We start from the raw sequence: 13,395 nt of genomic DNA on the forward strand, positions 1-13,395 counted from the left end.
TATACTATACATAGAAAACCCTAAGGACTCAACCCAAAAATGACTTGAACTGATTAATAAATTCAGCAAAGTAGCAGGATGTAAGATTAACATTCAGAAACCAGTCACATTTCTGTATACTAACAATGAAACTTTCTAAAAGGAATACAAAAATGCAATCTTTTAAAATCCAACCCCAAAAAATCAAATACCTGGGAATACACCTGACCAAGGAGGTAAAGGACTTATATGCCGAGAACTATAAAACATTAATCAAGGAAATTAGAGAAAATGTAAAGAAATGGAAAGATAATCCATGCTCCTGAGTTGGAAACATTAATATTGTAAAAATGACCATACTACACAAAGCAATCTACAGATTCAATGCAATCCCTATTACCCATGAAATTTTTTAAACAACTAGAACAAACCATCCAAAAACTTATATGGAGCCACAAAAGACCCAGAATTGCCAAAGCAATCCTGAGAAACAAAAACCAAGCAGGAGGCATAACTCTTCCAGACATCAAGCAATGTTATAAAGCCACAGTCACCAAAACAGTGTGGTAGTGGTACCAAAACAGACAGATAGATAAATTGAACAGAATGGAGAACCCAGAAATAAACCCTGACATCTATGATAAACTAATCTTTGACAAAGGAGGCAAGAACATGAAATGGGAAAAGAAATTCTATTCAGCAAGCATTGCTGGGAAACCTGGACAGCTGCATGCAAAGCAATGAAACTAGAACACACCCTCACACTATGCATGAAAATAAACTCAAAATGGCTGAAAGACTTAAATATAAGACAAGATACCATCAAACTCCTGGAAGAGAACATAGGCAAAACATTCTCTGACATCAACCTCATGATTATTTTCTCAGGTCATTCACCCAAGGCAACAGAAATAAGAGCAAAAATAAACCAATGGGACCTAATCAAACTGACAAGCTTTTACACAGCAAAAGAAACCAAAAATAAACCAAAAAGATAACTTACAGAATGAGAGAAAATAGTTTCAAATGATGCAACAGACAAGGGATTAATCTCTAGAATATATAAACAACTTATACATTTCAACAGCAGAAAAACCAACCACCCAATGGGAAAAATGGGCAAAAGACCTGAATAGACATTTCTCCAAGGAAGATATACAGATGGCCAACAAGCACATGAAAAAATGCTCAACATCCCTGATTTTTAGAGAAATGCAAATCAAAACTACCATGAGATACCACCTCACACCAGTCAGAATGGCCATCATTAATAAATCCACAAATAACAAGTGCTGGAGTAGCTGTGGAGAAAAGGGAACCCTCCTGCACTATTTGTGGGAATGTAAGCTGGTACAGCCGCTATGGAGAACAGTATTTAGGTACCTTCGAAATCTATACATAGAGTTACCACATGACCCAGTAATCCCACTCTTGGACATATACTGGACAAAACGTTCCTTGAAAAAGACACATGCACCTGCATGTTCATTGCAGCTCTATTCACAATATCCAAGACATGCAAACAACCCAAATGTCCATCAACAGACAACTAGATTAGGAAGATGTTGTATCTATACACAATGGAATACTACTCAGCCATCAAAAAGAACCAATGCCATTTGCAGCAACATGGATGTTAGTAGAGACTCTCATACTGAGTAAAATAAGTCAGAAAGAGAAAGATAAACACCATATGATATCACACAGCTGGGATCTAATATATGGCACAAATGAACATTTCCACAGAAAAGAAAATCATAGACTTGGAGAATAGACTTGTGGCTGCCCACGGGAGAGGGAGGGAGTGAGAGGGATCGGGAGCTTGGGGTTAATGGATGCCAACTATTGCTCTTGGAATGGATTTACAATGAGATCCTGCTGTGTAGCATTGAGAACTATGTCTAGATACTTACATCACAACACCAAAATGGAAGGAAAATATATGTATACATACATGTGTAACTGGATCCCCATGATGCTCGGCAGAATAAGATAAATAAGTAAATAAGTAAAATAAATAAATAAGTAAAATAAATAAATAAGAATGAAGTTCCAAGTTCCATCCATGTTGCTGCAAATGGCATTATTTTGTTCTGTTTCATGGCTGAGTAGTATTATGCTGTGTATATATACCACATCTTCCTAATCCAATCATCTGTTAATGGACATTTGGGTTGTTTTCATGTCTTGGTTATACTGAGTAAAGTAAATCAGAATGAGAAAGACAAATACCATATGGTGTCACTTATATCTGGAGTCTAACATAAGACACAAATGAACCTTTCCACAGCAAAGAAAATCATGGACTTGGTGCAAAGACTTGTTGCCAAGGAGGAGGGGAGGGAGTGGGATGGACTGGGAGTCTGGGGTTAATAGATGCAGACTGTTGAATCTATACATGTATGTGTAACCAGGTCAACATGCTGTATAGTAGAAAATTGACAGAACACTGTAGCCAAAATTGGAAGCTATCATGAAAATATAAAAGTAAAAATTAATAAAATAAAAGAATGAATGTCCATAAGTTTATATAGCCTGACAAAAAATTTTACTGATTAACAGATATATCTCCCATTAGCTTTATCAACATGATACAATGGGATTTAGGTTGGCTATCAATACAGTTAGTCATGTTTCCCAAGAAAAGTTTATAAAAAGGTCCATAATGCCTCATCCTTTGGAAAATATGCCCCATTAAAATATGTATCCAGGGAATTCCTGTTGTGGCTCAGTGGTTAATGAATACAAATAGTATCCATGAGGATGCAGGTTCAATCCCAGGCCTTGCTCAGTGGGTTAAGCAACCAGCATTGCCATGATCTATGTTGTAGGTCACAGATGGGGCTCAGAACCACATTGCTCTATTTTCAGCTCAGGCTGTCATCTTCAGCTCCTATTCGACCCCTAGCCTGGGAGCCTACATATGTGCGGGTGTGGCCCTAAAAAGGAAAAAAAAAATAAAGAAAAAAATCTGTAGCCAGCTACCCAAAATTGGAAGGAAAGTATAAAACCTAGAGTGGATATCTTCAGAATATTTACATAGTGCTTTTTAAGTAGGGAATAGAAACTCCATTTTGACTTGTCACTAACATCTGGATTTTAAAACATTTACTTCACTGATTATTAAAAAGAGTAACTATTTCACAAGTCCCAAAAAAGGAAAAATAACATTTGGACAGAAATTCTCCTGAGAGAGCCTATTAATGTTTGTTTCCACAAGCTGCCCAGGCGATTCCAAAGCACACTAAACTTTAAGAACCACTCTATTAGAGAAGAACAACAAAAAAAAAAAGAAAGCCTGGACTACAGGGGGATTCCTATATGCTTAATATATAGCCTATACCCTATAAATTATGCTATAGCTAGTTCACAATTCTGAATGAGACATACTGTTATAATCTGATGGTGTTTGTTTTTACCTAATTTTAGCTATATTGGCTCATTAAACACAGCCTAGCATAATGTTGTCAGCAACTTATCAAATGCACAAGGTATTATAAAATGATGAGAATAAATGCTTATATGTATACACAGAGAGAGGGGAACTATGAACTCTTAAATCTCCAGGTTAAGAAAAATCTGTATATTTTGATAATAAAGAGTATTTCTATTATATTATTAGTATTTACAGAGGGTGGTTTCATAAAATATTATCAGTGTTCCAGGCAATGGATGAACTTAGCACTGTAATATTGTATTTTTCATCTAAAGACCATTAAGTAATACATATGCCATATTGATTTCTTTTTATAGAAATATGCAAAATATATTCTAAAATGTGGTATTCATATAGGTTTATATTTTAAATCTTTCCAAACATACCACTTAAATGACATATATGATCCAAAAATGTGTATGTATATATGTGTATGTATACATATATATAAAAAAACACAGTATAAACAGGAACATATCAGTGAAGACATTTTGGTAAATTTTTGGAAGGGATGAATTACTTGGGATTTTTATGAAAATCACATAAAAGCAGTAGAATCTCTAGATTAAACAGACACGTTCAAAGTAATGCCACATAGGAAGACTGGATTACTGAGACCCTCCAATTTAATATCTACCTAAACTCTTCTTTAATATCCACCTAACCTTAAAAAAGGACTTGGCAGGTAAGCACACCATGCTCATATACTAAGCTTGATGTCACCCTTTTCATTCAAACACAAGGCCAATTAGTGAAGCATTTCTACAAATTTCAAAGAAACACACACCAGTTGCTTATATTAGCAATGTAGTCTTTGGGTCATGACAACGTAGGAACAAATGTTCAGACAACTTACAGGAAAAAATCAGAACCATGGGAATGTTATACAACAACAGAAATTGGCAAGCTAAGAACACTAAATACATGAGCAAATTACATATACATTTACATATATTAAATTCTGAATATGTATACCAAATATACAGATATAATCTGGTAGAAATAAGAATACACTAAGCATGTTTGAAGATGGTTATTATTTAATCAGAGTTCTGTTCTTAAAATAGCCTGCAATGTTTGAGAAGAGAATAGAAACAGGATACAGAAGAAGTAAGAAGGCTATTTTAAATTACAGATGTGATTTATTATTACAGATGTGAGTAGTTTTAGGATGAGTGCATTGTCAATAGGAATGTGTATAAATAATTGATAAGGATGGAAAAGTCAGAGATGAACCCGAAGGTGAATCATTTATTCATAGAGTATATGGCGAGACAAAAGGTGACATTTAAGGATTTGGGGAGCACAAAACATGTACATTCTTGCTCTTTTTCATGTCTTTCTTGGGTACCCACTGACTGCTCTGATATCATACGATCTTAACATTACTTGAAGATTTTTGCTTTCAACAGCATAGTCCAGTAAACTTTACATATTCCTTCTTTTTTTCTTATCAGTTTCATGATTTTAAAATAGTTGGATGATAGAAACCATTTCCTTCCTAATCTGACACTTTTTCCTCCCAGGTCCATCCCAATTAAATCCACCATCTCATCTCTTAGCTTTCTGAATCAGTGAGAGAGAAGCTTCCCTCTCACTGTCTTGGTGATTTCAGGGAGACAGCAGGGAGTGATGGCTTGAAATGGGATCTTAATTATCTGCTCAGAAGTTGAACATGTGCAGCCTGTGTGAAAAACAGGACTACCAGCCACCAGAGCAGCTAGAGGCTAAAAGCAGAATTGTCCTGATTCTTGCCTCCTATAGAAAGCAAGAATGTTTCAAGGTGGCAAAGGCTCCTAAAAGCAGGTACCAATTCTATTCTTAAAATCCCATTACAACGTGTGGAAGAGCACACAAAGAAGTGGTCTATTTTTCTAAGGCAGAAGCAAGGCAGTAATGCACACCCAAAGGAAAAGTGTGGTTGTGGGTATTCCCTTGAATGAGAAGCATGCCAGAGAAGTGATTTAATTCACTCAGGTAGGACAGTTCTTCCAGGTCTTTCTTTTCCTTTGGCTAATTATCTTGTTTTATTTCTCATAGCTGACCAGACACAGGGCCCCCACAAGATGCATGAACTTTTTTGGGCCAAGATTGATTCTAGAGTGAAGAATTATGGGATGGTATCAGGATTTATTATGATCTGATATCCCCTCCCTTTTTGACCCTAGGAATCTTTCTGCACATGTGTCAGTCTCCTTAACCCCAAGGATAGGAAGTATGTGATCTTTTGCCCAAGGAGAACTTAACCCTCTCTTTGCCCCTGACATTACCATTGTTTAAAGTATCCATTGAAGACAAATTCTGGTTATTTATCTTGTTCCTGTTATTTTTATGTTGAAGTACAAATAGGTGGCTCGTCACAAACATCTATACCAAAAGCAACCTATCTCCTGACTCAAGTAGTATAAACAAGAGGCTAGTTGTAAATGTCTATTCTGAAGCCCATCTATCTCCTGCCTCATTGGGAATGGCCTCTGTTCTTTCAAACAAGATCCTGGCTTGAGTAATAGGTGATATGAGTCTCCAGGTTGAACAGTTCTACTACTCTCAAATACATCATATGTATATTTATTTTCAAGGTAATTTTACTAGCATGGGCTTAGTGCATGTATCAAGTCACATTGATAACATATACATAAAACATTTTAATTTAATTATTTATTCTCTTATTCTAGTATAAGATGAGCACTTGGTTAAAAATTATTGTGTTTTCTAAGATTTTAATAGCATATGCATGTACTGTAAGATGTTTACTAATACTTCCACCTTAAGGCATTAAAACTCTAAGGCAATAGTAAATGAAAAAACTTTGAACACTAATCAACACATAGCAACATCTAATCTCCACAGTTATATGACTGTTTAAATGAAGTAATACTGGTATTAGTATGAGTTCTAAGCATTTCTCTTCAACATTTTTGTCAATGAATCTATAACTTTCTTATTTCTCAAGCTATAGATAACTGGATTTAATACAGGAATTATGATGCTGTAAAATATAGAGTCCACCATATCTTGAGCATCTGCTTGTAAAGATGCTGGGTGCACATACATGAAGATAAGAGGCCCATAGTATAAAGAGACAGATAGGAGGTGGGCTCCACAGGTGGAGAAGGCCTTCCTTATGCCTTGCATGGACTTCTTTTTTAATATTGTAAAGAGGACAAGTGTGTAAGAGACAAGAACAATTAGAATGGTAAACACCTGTATTGACCCAGAGAAAATAAATACCATCAAAAAATTAATGGAAGGAACAGTACAGGAAATCTTAAACAATGGTATGATGTCACAGTAAATTTGATGTACTATGATGGAATTACAGAAGGTTAATCTGAATAAAAAAGCATTTTGAATTATGGCATGGAAAAGGCCACCTAAAAATGACCAAATTAACACCATAGTCTATTGTTCATAATTACTGGATACAGTAATGGTTTGCATATGGCCACATAGCGATCATATGCCATTGTTGCCAGCAAAAAACATTCTGTGGTTACACAGATTGCAAAGGAAAAAAATTGTACCTGGCATTCAGTGAAAGAGATCATTTTGTTCTTGGTGAAGAAGTTGACCAGCATCTTGGGGGTCACTGTGGATGATAACCAAGCATCAACAAAGGCCAAATTCCCAAGGAATAAGTACATGGGGATGTGAAGATGAGGGTCATTGCAGATGAGAGCAATCAGACCAAGGTTTCCCATGAGGGTGATGAGGTATATAATCAAGAACAGCAGGAACAGGGGGATTTGCCACTCCGGTTGATATGTAAGTCCTGTGAGAACAAATTCTGTCAGCAATGTTGTATTTCCCTTTTCCATCTCCTCACTAGGTGTTGCCTGAAGTATATGGGGATAAATCAAAGGAAAAGTCACTATAAAATTATAATATAAACATATTAGAGAACAGAGACAAAAATGCATATCATAATTCTCTCAATTTTGTTTATTACATGCATGGTATGGGATTTATTTGGAGGGATGGAATTAAATGATTGTTGAAATCCAAAAACCGTGAAAGAGTCAACAGATTTGAAAATGAAAGACATTCTAAATGTCTTCCAAATTTATGGGAAGATTATGGAGTGTTATAGGGAATTCTGTGTCTGGGACAGGACTATAGGATCAAGGAAAAGTAAGTTGAAAAGGCTTGGGTAAAGAATGAATTGAAGGGCATGCAAAGAATCTTGAACAATAATCATCAGGAAGTAGGTATGCACTAAAAATAAGAGATAGGAATGGCAATGTAAGGTTTTTTTTTGTTTTTTTTTTTTTTGTTTTTTTTTTTTAATACTTGTATGGTAGTATAGAAACTAGGCTGCAGGGAGTGGAAATTATAGTCAGGTCAGGGATCTGTTACTCTTGTCTCCTGGTTTCTAAACCAGTTTACACATCAGAATTATCTAAGGAATTTTTGGTGCAAAATATAGATTGTGAGGTTTTACTGTCAAGATTGATTTAGAGTGCAAAGAATTAAGTCTAACAATCAATATTTTTAATTGTGCCTGAAATACTTCAAAATCCTGTGAAGTACCTAGTGTACAGGTGAAATGATATTGACAGTGTTGAGAATGATGAGGAGATAGATGCAAAGGAATTAATAATGTAGAATCACTCCATTTGTGACATGTTGGATGTGAAGGAGGTAGTCAGTGGAGTTCCCATTGTGGTGCAGTGGAAATGAATCCGATTAGGAACCATGAGGTTGCAGGTTCAATCCCTGGCCTCATTCAGTGGATTAAGGATCCTGTGTTTCCATGAGCTATGGTGTTGGTCACAGACATGGCTTGGATTGGGCATTGCTGTTGCTGTGGTGGAGGCTGACAGCTACAGCTCTGTTTAGACCCCTAGCCTGGGAAACTCCAAATGCAGTGGGTGTGTCCCTAAAAAGACAAAAGACAAGAAAAAAAAGGAGGTTGTCAGTGAAGGATAGATGAGACATTTGGTGACCAGATAGGTTTTCATCAAAAATTGATTGAGAACTCAAATGTGGTGGTCAGTTTGTGGAGATTATGCCCTCTGAACATTTGGGGGATACATGATTTGTGGTATGAGTCTAGTAGAGCTTAATAGAAATAGTGACTTGGGAGTGATTGAGAGTGTCTTAAGCCATACTTAATTGTAACCTATCAATTGAAGAGTGTGCATGAAGTAAAAAGAATAATGAGGAACAAAACCTAAGAAAGCATATTAAAGTGGCCATAGAGGATGTATGTCTTTTCAAGACTGCCAAATCTGACCATCTTTTCTAACCCATACTCTGCTGGCAGTTTATGACCTACTCTAGGAGCCAAAAGAGCCAGAAACTGACTTCCCCATTGCCCTTGCACGTAGAGTTAGAGAATTTGATGTAGGTTTGACAAATCAAACCCACCCATGCTGGATTTCGAATTTGGAGTGACCGTGACAAAAGGGCAAAAGATAATTTTGTTTACTAAAGTAGCCAAAGCAGCAACAGGACAAATACAGCAAATGCATCCTTCATCCACACTAGTGGCACTCAGCATGAGCCATGGTGTCCAATACGTCAGCAGAGACCTAATGGGGCAAAGGCTGTAACATGATTTCCGCTATTGACTGACTGCCATGCTTATTTTTATTGCTGCCCATTTTTGTCTAGCTGATTCCTCTAATCTCACTGCCATTTCCATGTTAGAGACAATTTCATTCAAAAAAGCATTTCATATTGCATCCAGTATCCCTGGCTGGCAGTAATAAAGACAGGGAAAGACCGTAAGAGCATAATGATCAGAAAAGCAAGGGTACTGGAGAGCAGAGTGTTATGATCATAAAGAGAAATATACTCAAGAAGGACAAAGAAAATCACAGGAAAGTGGCCAAAATGTTGTGATGGGTCAAGAAGTGAACAGAATATCATTGAGCATAAAAATTGAGAGATATTTTAGTGGCTTTGGTGAGAGCAACTTGCATTATGTGAGAGAAATGGGACCAAAGAATAATGAGAAATGAAAGGCAAACAAGTGGCACAACAATGAGGAGAATGAAATGGAGAATTCATGTTGTTAATGCCCACTGCCTGTAGAGAGATAGAGAATTTTTCATGTAGATCATTTTAAGAAAAGTTTTCAAAAGAAAGGAGAGAAGAGGAAGGAATTAGGAAGAGAAAGGAGGCATTCATAGAGAAATAGAAAGAAATTTTAAGTAGATTAAAACATCATAAAAATAGAGGGAGAGAAATAGGAGGAAAATAATAGAATCCTAGATGGATAAGTGTAGGAAAGACAAGCCACAGAAGAGGAGTAAGGGGGGGGTGGTCAGAGAAAGTCTGAAGTTGTTAAAAAAAAGGAATGGCTGTGATGTAGAGTGTACATATTTATCCTAATCCTAGTTTTCATCAAAATTTGTTAATACTTGAAATCATTTTTTTTCCTTTATTGAAAATCTCAAGTTTATTTTCCTGTGGAATTTGTATATGAAAGAAATTTTTGATTTAAATTTTTCCTTTGGAAGTTCCCATCATGGCTCAGTGGTAATGAACCTGACTAGTATCCGTGAGGACAATCCCTGACCTTGCTTGGTGGGTTAAAGATCTGGCATTGCTGTGGGCTGTGGTATAGGTTGCAGATGTGGCTCAGATCTTGCATTCCTGTGGCTGTGGCATAGGCCAGCTGTACCAGCTTACATTCCCACAAACAGTGCAAGAGGGTTCCCTTTTCTCCACACCCCGTCTAGCACTTGTTATTTGTGGACTTATTAATGATGGCCATTCTGGCTGGTGTGAGGTGGTGCCTCATGGTAATTTTGATTTGTATTTCTCTAGTAATCAGGGATGTTGAACATTTTTTCATGTGCTATTGGCCATCTGTATATTTTCCTTGGAGAAATGTCTATTCAGGAGTTTCCGTCGTGGCTCAGTGGTTAACAAAGCCGACTAAGAACCATGACGTTGCTGGTTTGATCCCTGGCCTTGCTCAGTGGGTTAAGGATCCAGTGTTGCCGTGAGCTGTGGTATATGTTGCAGATGCAGCTCAAACCCCACGTTGCTATGGCTCTGGCATAGGCCAGTGGCTACAGCTCTGATTTGACCCCTAGCCTGGGAACCTCCATATGCCATGGGAGCAGTCCAAGAAATGACAAAAAGAAAAAAATAAGGAAAGAATAGAAATACCTATTCAGGTCTTTTGCCCATTTTTCCATTGGGTTGTTGGCTTTTTTGCTGTTGAGTTGTATAAGTTGTTTGTATATGTTAGAGATTAAGCCCTTGTCAGTTGCATCATTTGAAACTATTTTCTCCCATTCTGTAGGTTGTCTTTATTTTTATGGTTTCCTTTGCTGTGCAAAAGCTTCTCAGTTTGATTAGGTCCCACTGGTTTATTTTTGTTTTATTTCTGTTGCCTTGGGAGATTGACCTGAGAAAATATTTGTAAGATTGATGTCAGAGAGTTTTGCTGATGTCCTCTTCTAGGAGTTTGATGGTGTCCTGCCTTATGCTGAAGTCTTTCAGCCATATTGAGTTTATTTTCGTGCATGGTGTGAGGGTGGGTTCCAGTTTCATTGATTTACATTTGGCTGCCCAGTTTTTCCACCACCATTTGATGAAAAGACTGTCTTTTTCCCATTTTATATTCTTGCCTCTTTTGTCAAAAATTAATTGACCACAAGTATTTTGAGTTTATTTCTGTGTTCTCTACTCTGTTCCATTGGTCTGTATGTCTGTTTTGGAATGAGCACCATGCTGTCTTGATTACTGTGGCTCTGTAATATTGCCTGAAATCTGGGAAAGTTATGTCTCCTGCTTTTTTTTCCTCAGGATTGCTTTGGCAATTCTGGATCTTTGTGGCTCCATATAAATTTTTGGATTGTTTGTTCTAGTTCTGTGAAAAATGTCATGAGTAATTTTATAGGGATTGCATTGAATCTGTAGATTGCTTTGGGTAGTATGGCCATTTTTACAATATTAATTCATCCAATCCATAAGCATGGAATATATTTCCATGTCTTTGAATCCTCTTTAATTTCCTTGATTAATGTTTTATAGTTCTCAGCATATAAGTCTTTCCCCTCCTTGGTCAGGTTTATTCCCAGATATTTGATTTTTTGGAGGTGCAGTTTTAAAATGTATTTTTGTATTCCTTTTCTAATATTTCATTTTTAGTGTATAGAAATGTGACTGATTTCTGAATGTTAATCTTATGTCCTGCTACTTTGCTGTATTTGTTGATCAGTTCAAGTAATTGTGGGTTTGAGGCCTTAGGGTTTTCTATATATAGTATCATGTCATCTCCATACAATGACAATTTTACCTCTTCTCTTCCAATTTTCATACTTTTTATTTCTTTTGTTTATCTGATTGCTGTGAATAGGACTTCCAATACTGTGTTGAATAACAGTGGTGAGAGTGGGAATCCTTGTCTTGTTCTAGATTTTAGTGGGAAGTATTTCAGTTTTTCTCCATTGAGTATTATATTTGCTCTGTGTTTGTCATAAATGGCTTTTATTATGATAAGGTATTTTCTCACTCTATACCCACTTTGTTAAGAGTTTTTATCATGGATGGATGTTGGACTTTGATCCTTTTTCTGCATCTATTGAGATGATCATCTAGTTTGACTTGCTTTTGTTAATGTGGTGTATGACATTGATTGACTTGCATTAACGTTGAACCATCCTTGTGAACCTGGGATGAACCCCACCTGGTCATGATATATGATCTTTTTGATATGTTACTGGATTTGGTTGGCTAAAATTTTGTTGAGAATTTTGCATCTATATTCATCAAATATATTGGTCGATACTTTTCTTTTTTGGTGTATCTTTGTCTGGTTTTGGAATTGGGGTGATAGAATGTCTTTGGGCGTGTTCCCTCTTCTTCACTCTTTTCAAAAAGTTTAAGGAGGATGTGCATATGTTCCTCTTTGTATGTTTGGTAGAATTCGTCTGTAAAGCCATCTGGTCCTGGACTTTTATTTGTAGGGAGTGTTTTTATGACATATTCAATTTCATTTCTAGTGATTGGTCTGTTCAGTTGATCGATTTCTTCTTGATTCAGTTTTAGCAGGCTGTAAGTCTCTAGAAAGTTGTTGATTTCTTCCAGATTGTCAAAATTTGTTGGCATATAATTGTTCATAGTATTATTCTCTTAAGGTTTTTGGTATTTCTGCAGTATCCATTTGGATTTCCCCTTTTTTATTTCTTATTTTGTTTATTTCTGTCTTTTCTATTCTCTTCTTAGTAAGTCTTGCCATAGGTTTATCATTTTTTTACCTTTTTAAAGAACCATCTCTTAGTTTTATTGATTCTTTCTGTTTTTTGAATCTCTATTTTACTGATTTCCTCTCTAATCTTTCTGATTTCATTCCTTCTGCTGACTTTAGGGTTTTTTTGTCTGTCTTTTTCTAATTCATTTAAGTGGTGGATTAAGTTGTCAATTTGAGATTTTTCTTCTTATTTTAGGAAGGCCTATATCGTGTGAATTTCCCTCTAAGCACTGCTTTCACAGCATCCCATAGATTTTGAGTGGTTGTGTCTTCATTATCATTTTTCTTGAGGTATTTTTTAATTTCCTTCTTGATTTCCTCATTGACCCATTGGTTTCTTAATAGGAGATTGTTTAGTTTCCATCTAGTTAGTTCTTTTTCTCATTTCTTTTCCTGTGGTTGATTTCTTCTTTCATGTGATTGTTGTCAAAGAGGATACTTGAAATAATTTCTATACTTTTAAATTTGTTGAGATTAGTTTTGTGACCCAGTATATGATCCATCCTTGAGACTGTTTGAAGGGCACTTGAAAAGAATGTATATTCTGATTTTTGTGGATTTAATGTTCTGAAAATGTTAAGTCTAACTTTTCTATTATGTAATTTAGGATCTCTGTTGCCTTATTGATTTTCTGTCTAGAAGACGTTTCCATTGATGTGAGTGGAGTATTAAATTCTCCTACTAGTATTGTATCCCCATCAATTTCTCCTTTTATGTCTGCTAGTATTTGTGTGTATCTCAGAGCTCCTATTTTAGGGGCATATAT

At 36.1% G+C, this 13,395-nt stretch overlaps 1 protein-coding gene and 1 pseudogene across 1 annotated transcript in view; one reads left to right on the forward strand and one right to left on the reverse strand.

Annotated features, from left to right (window-relative positions):
• The window catches only part of LOC146397788 (uncharacterized), a 797,689-nt gene that overhangs the window by 636,939 nt on the left and 147,355 nt on the right, over nucleotides 1-13,395 (forward strand). The window lies entirely within an intron of this gene.
• Nucleotides 6,311-7,248, reverse strand: LOC110256241 (olfactory receptor 5H2-like; annotated as a pseudogene).

Source organism: Sus scrofa, chromosome 13, assembly GCF_054392235.1.
Source record: "Sus scrofa isolate SSC_HxYL_T2T_F1_AM1 chromosome 13, Sscrofa_HxYL_maternal_Yorkshire_Landrace_v2.0, whole genome shotgun sequence".
NCBI lineage: Eukaryota > Metazoa > Chordata > Mammalia > Artiodactyla > Suidae > Sus > Sus scrofa.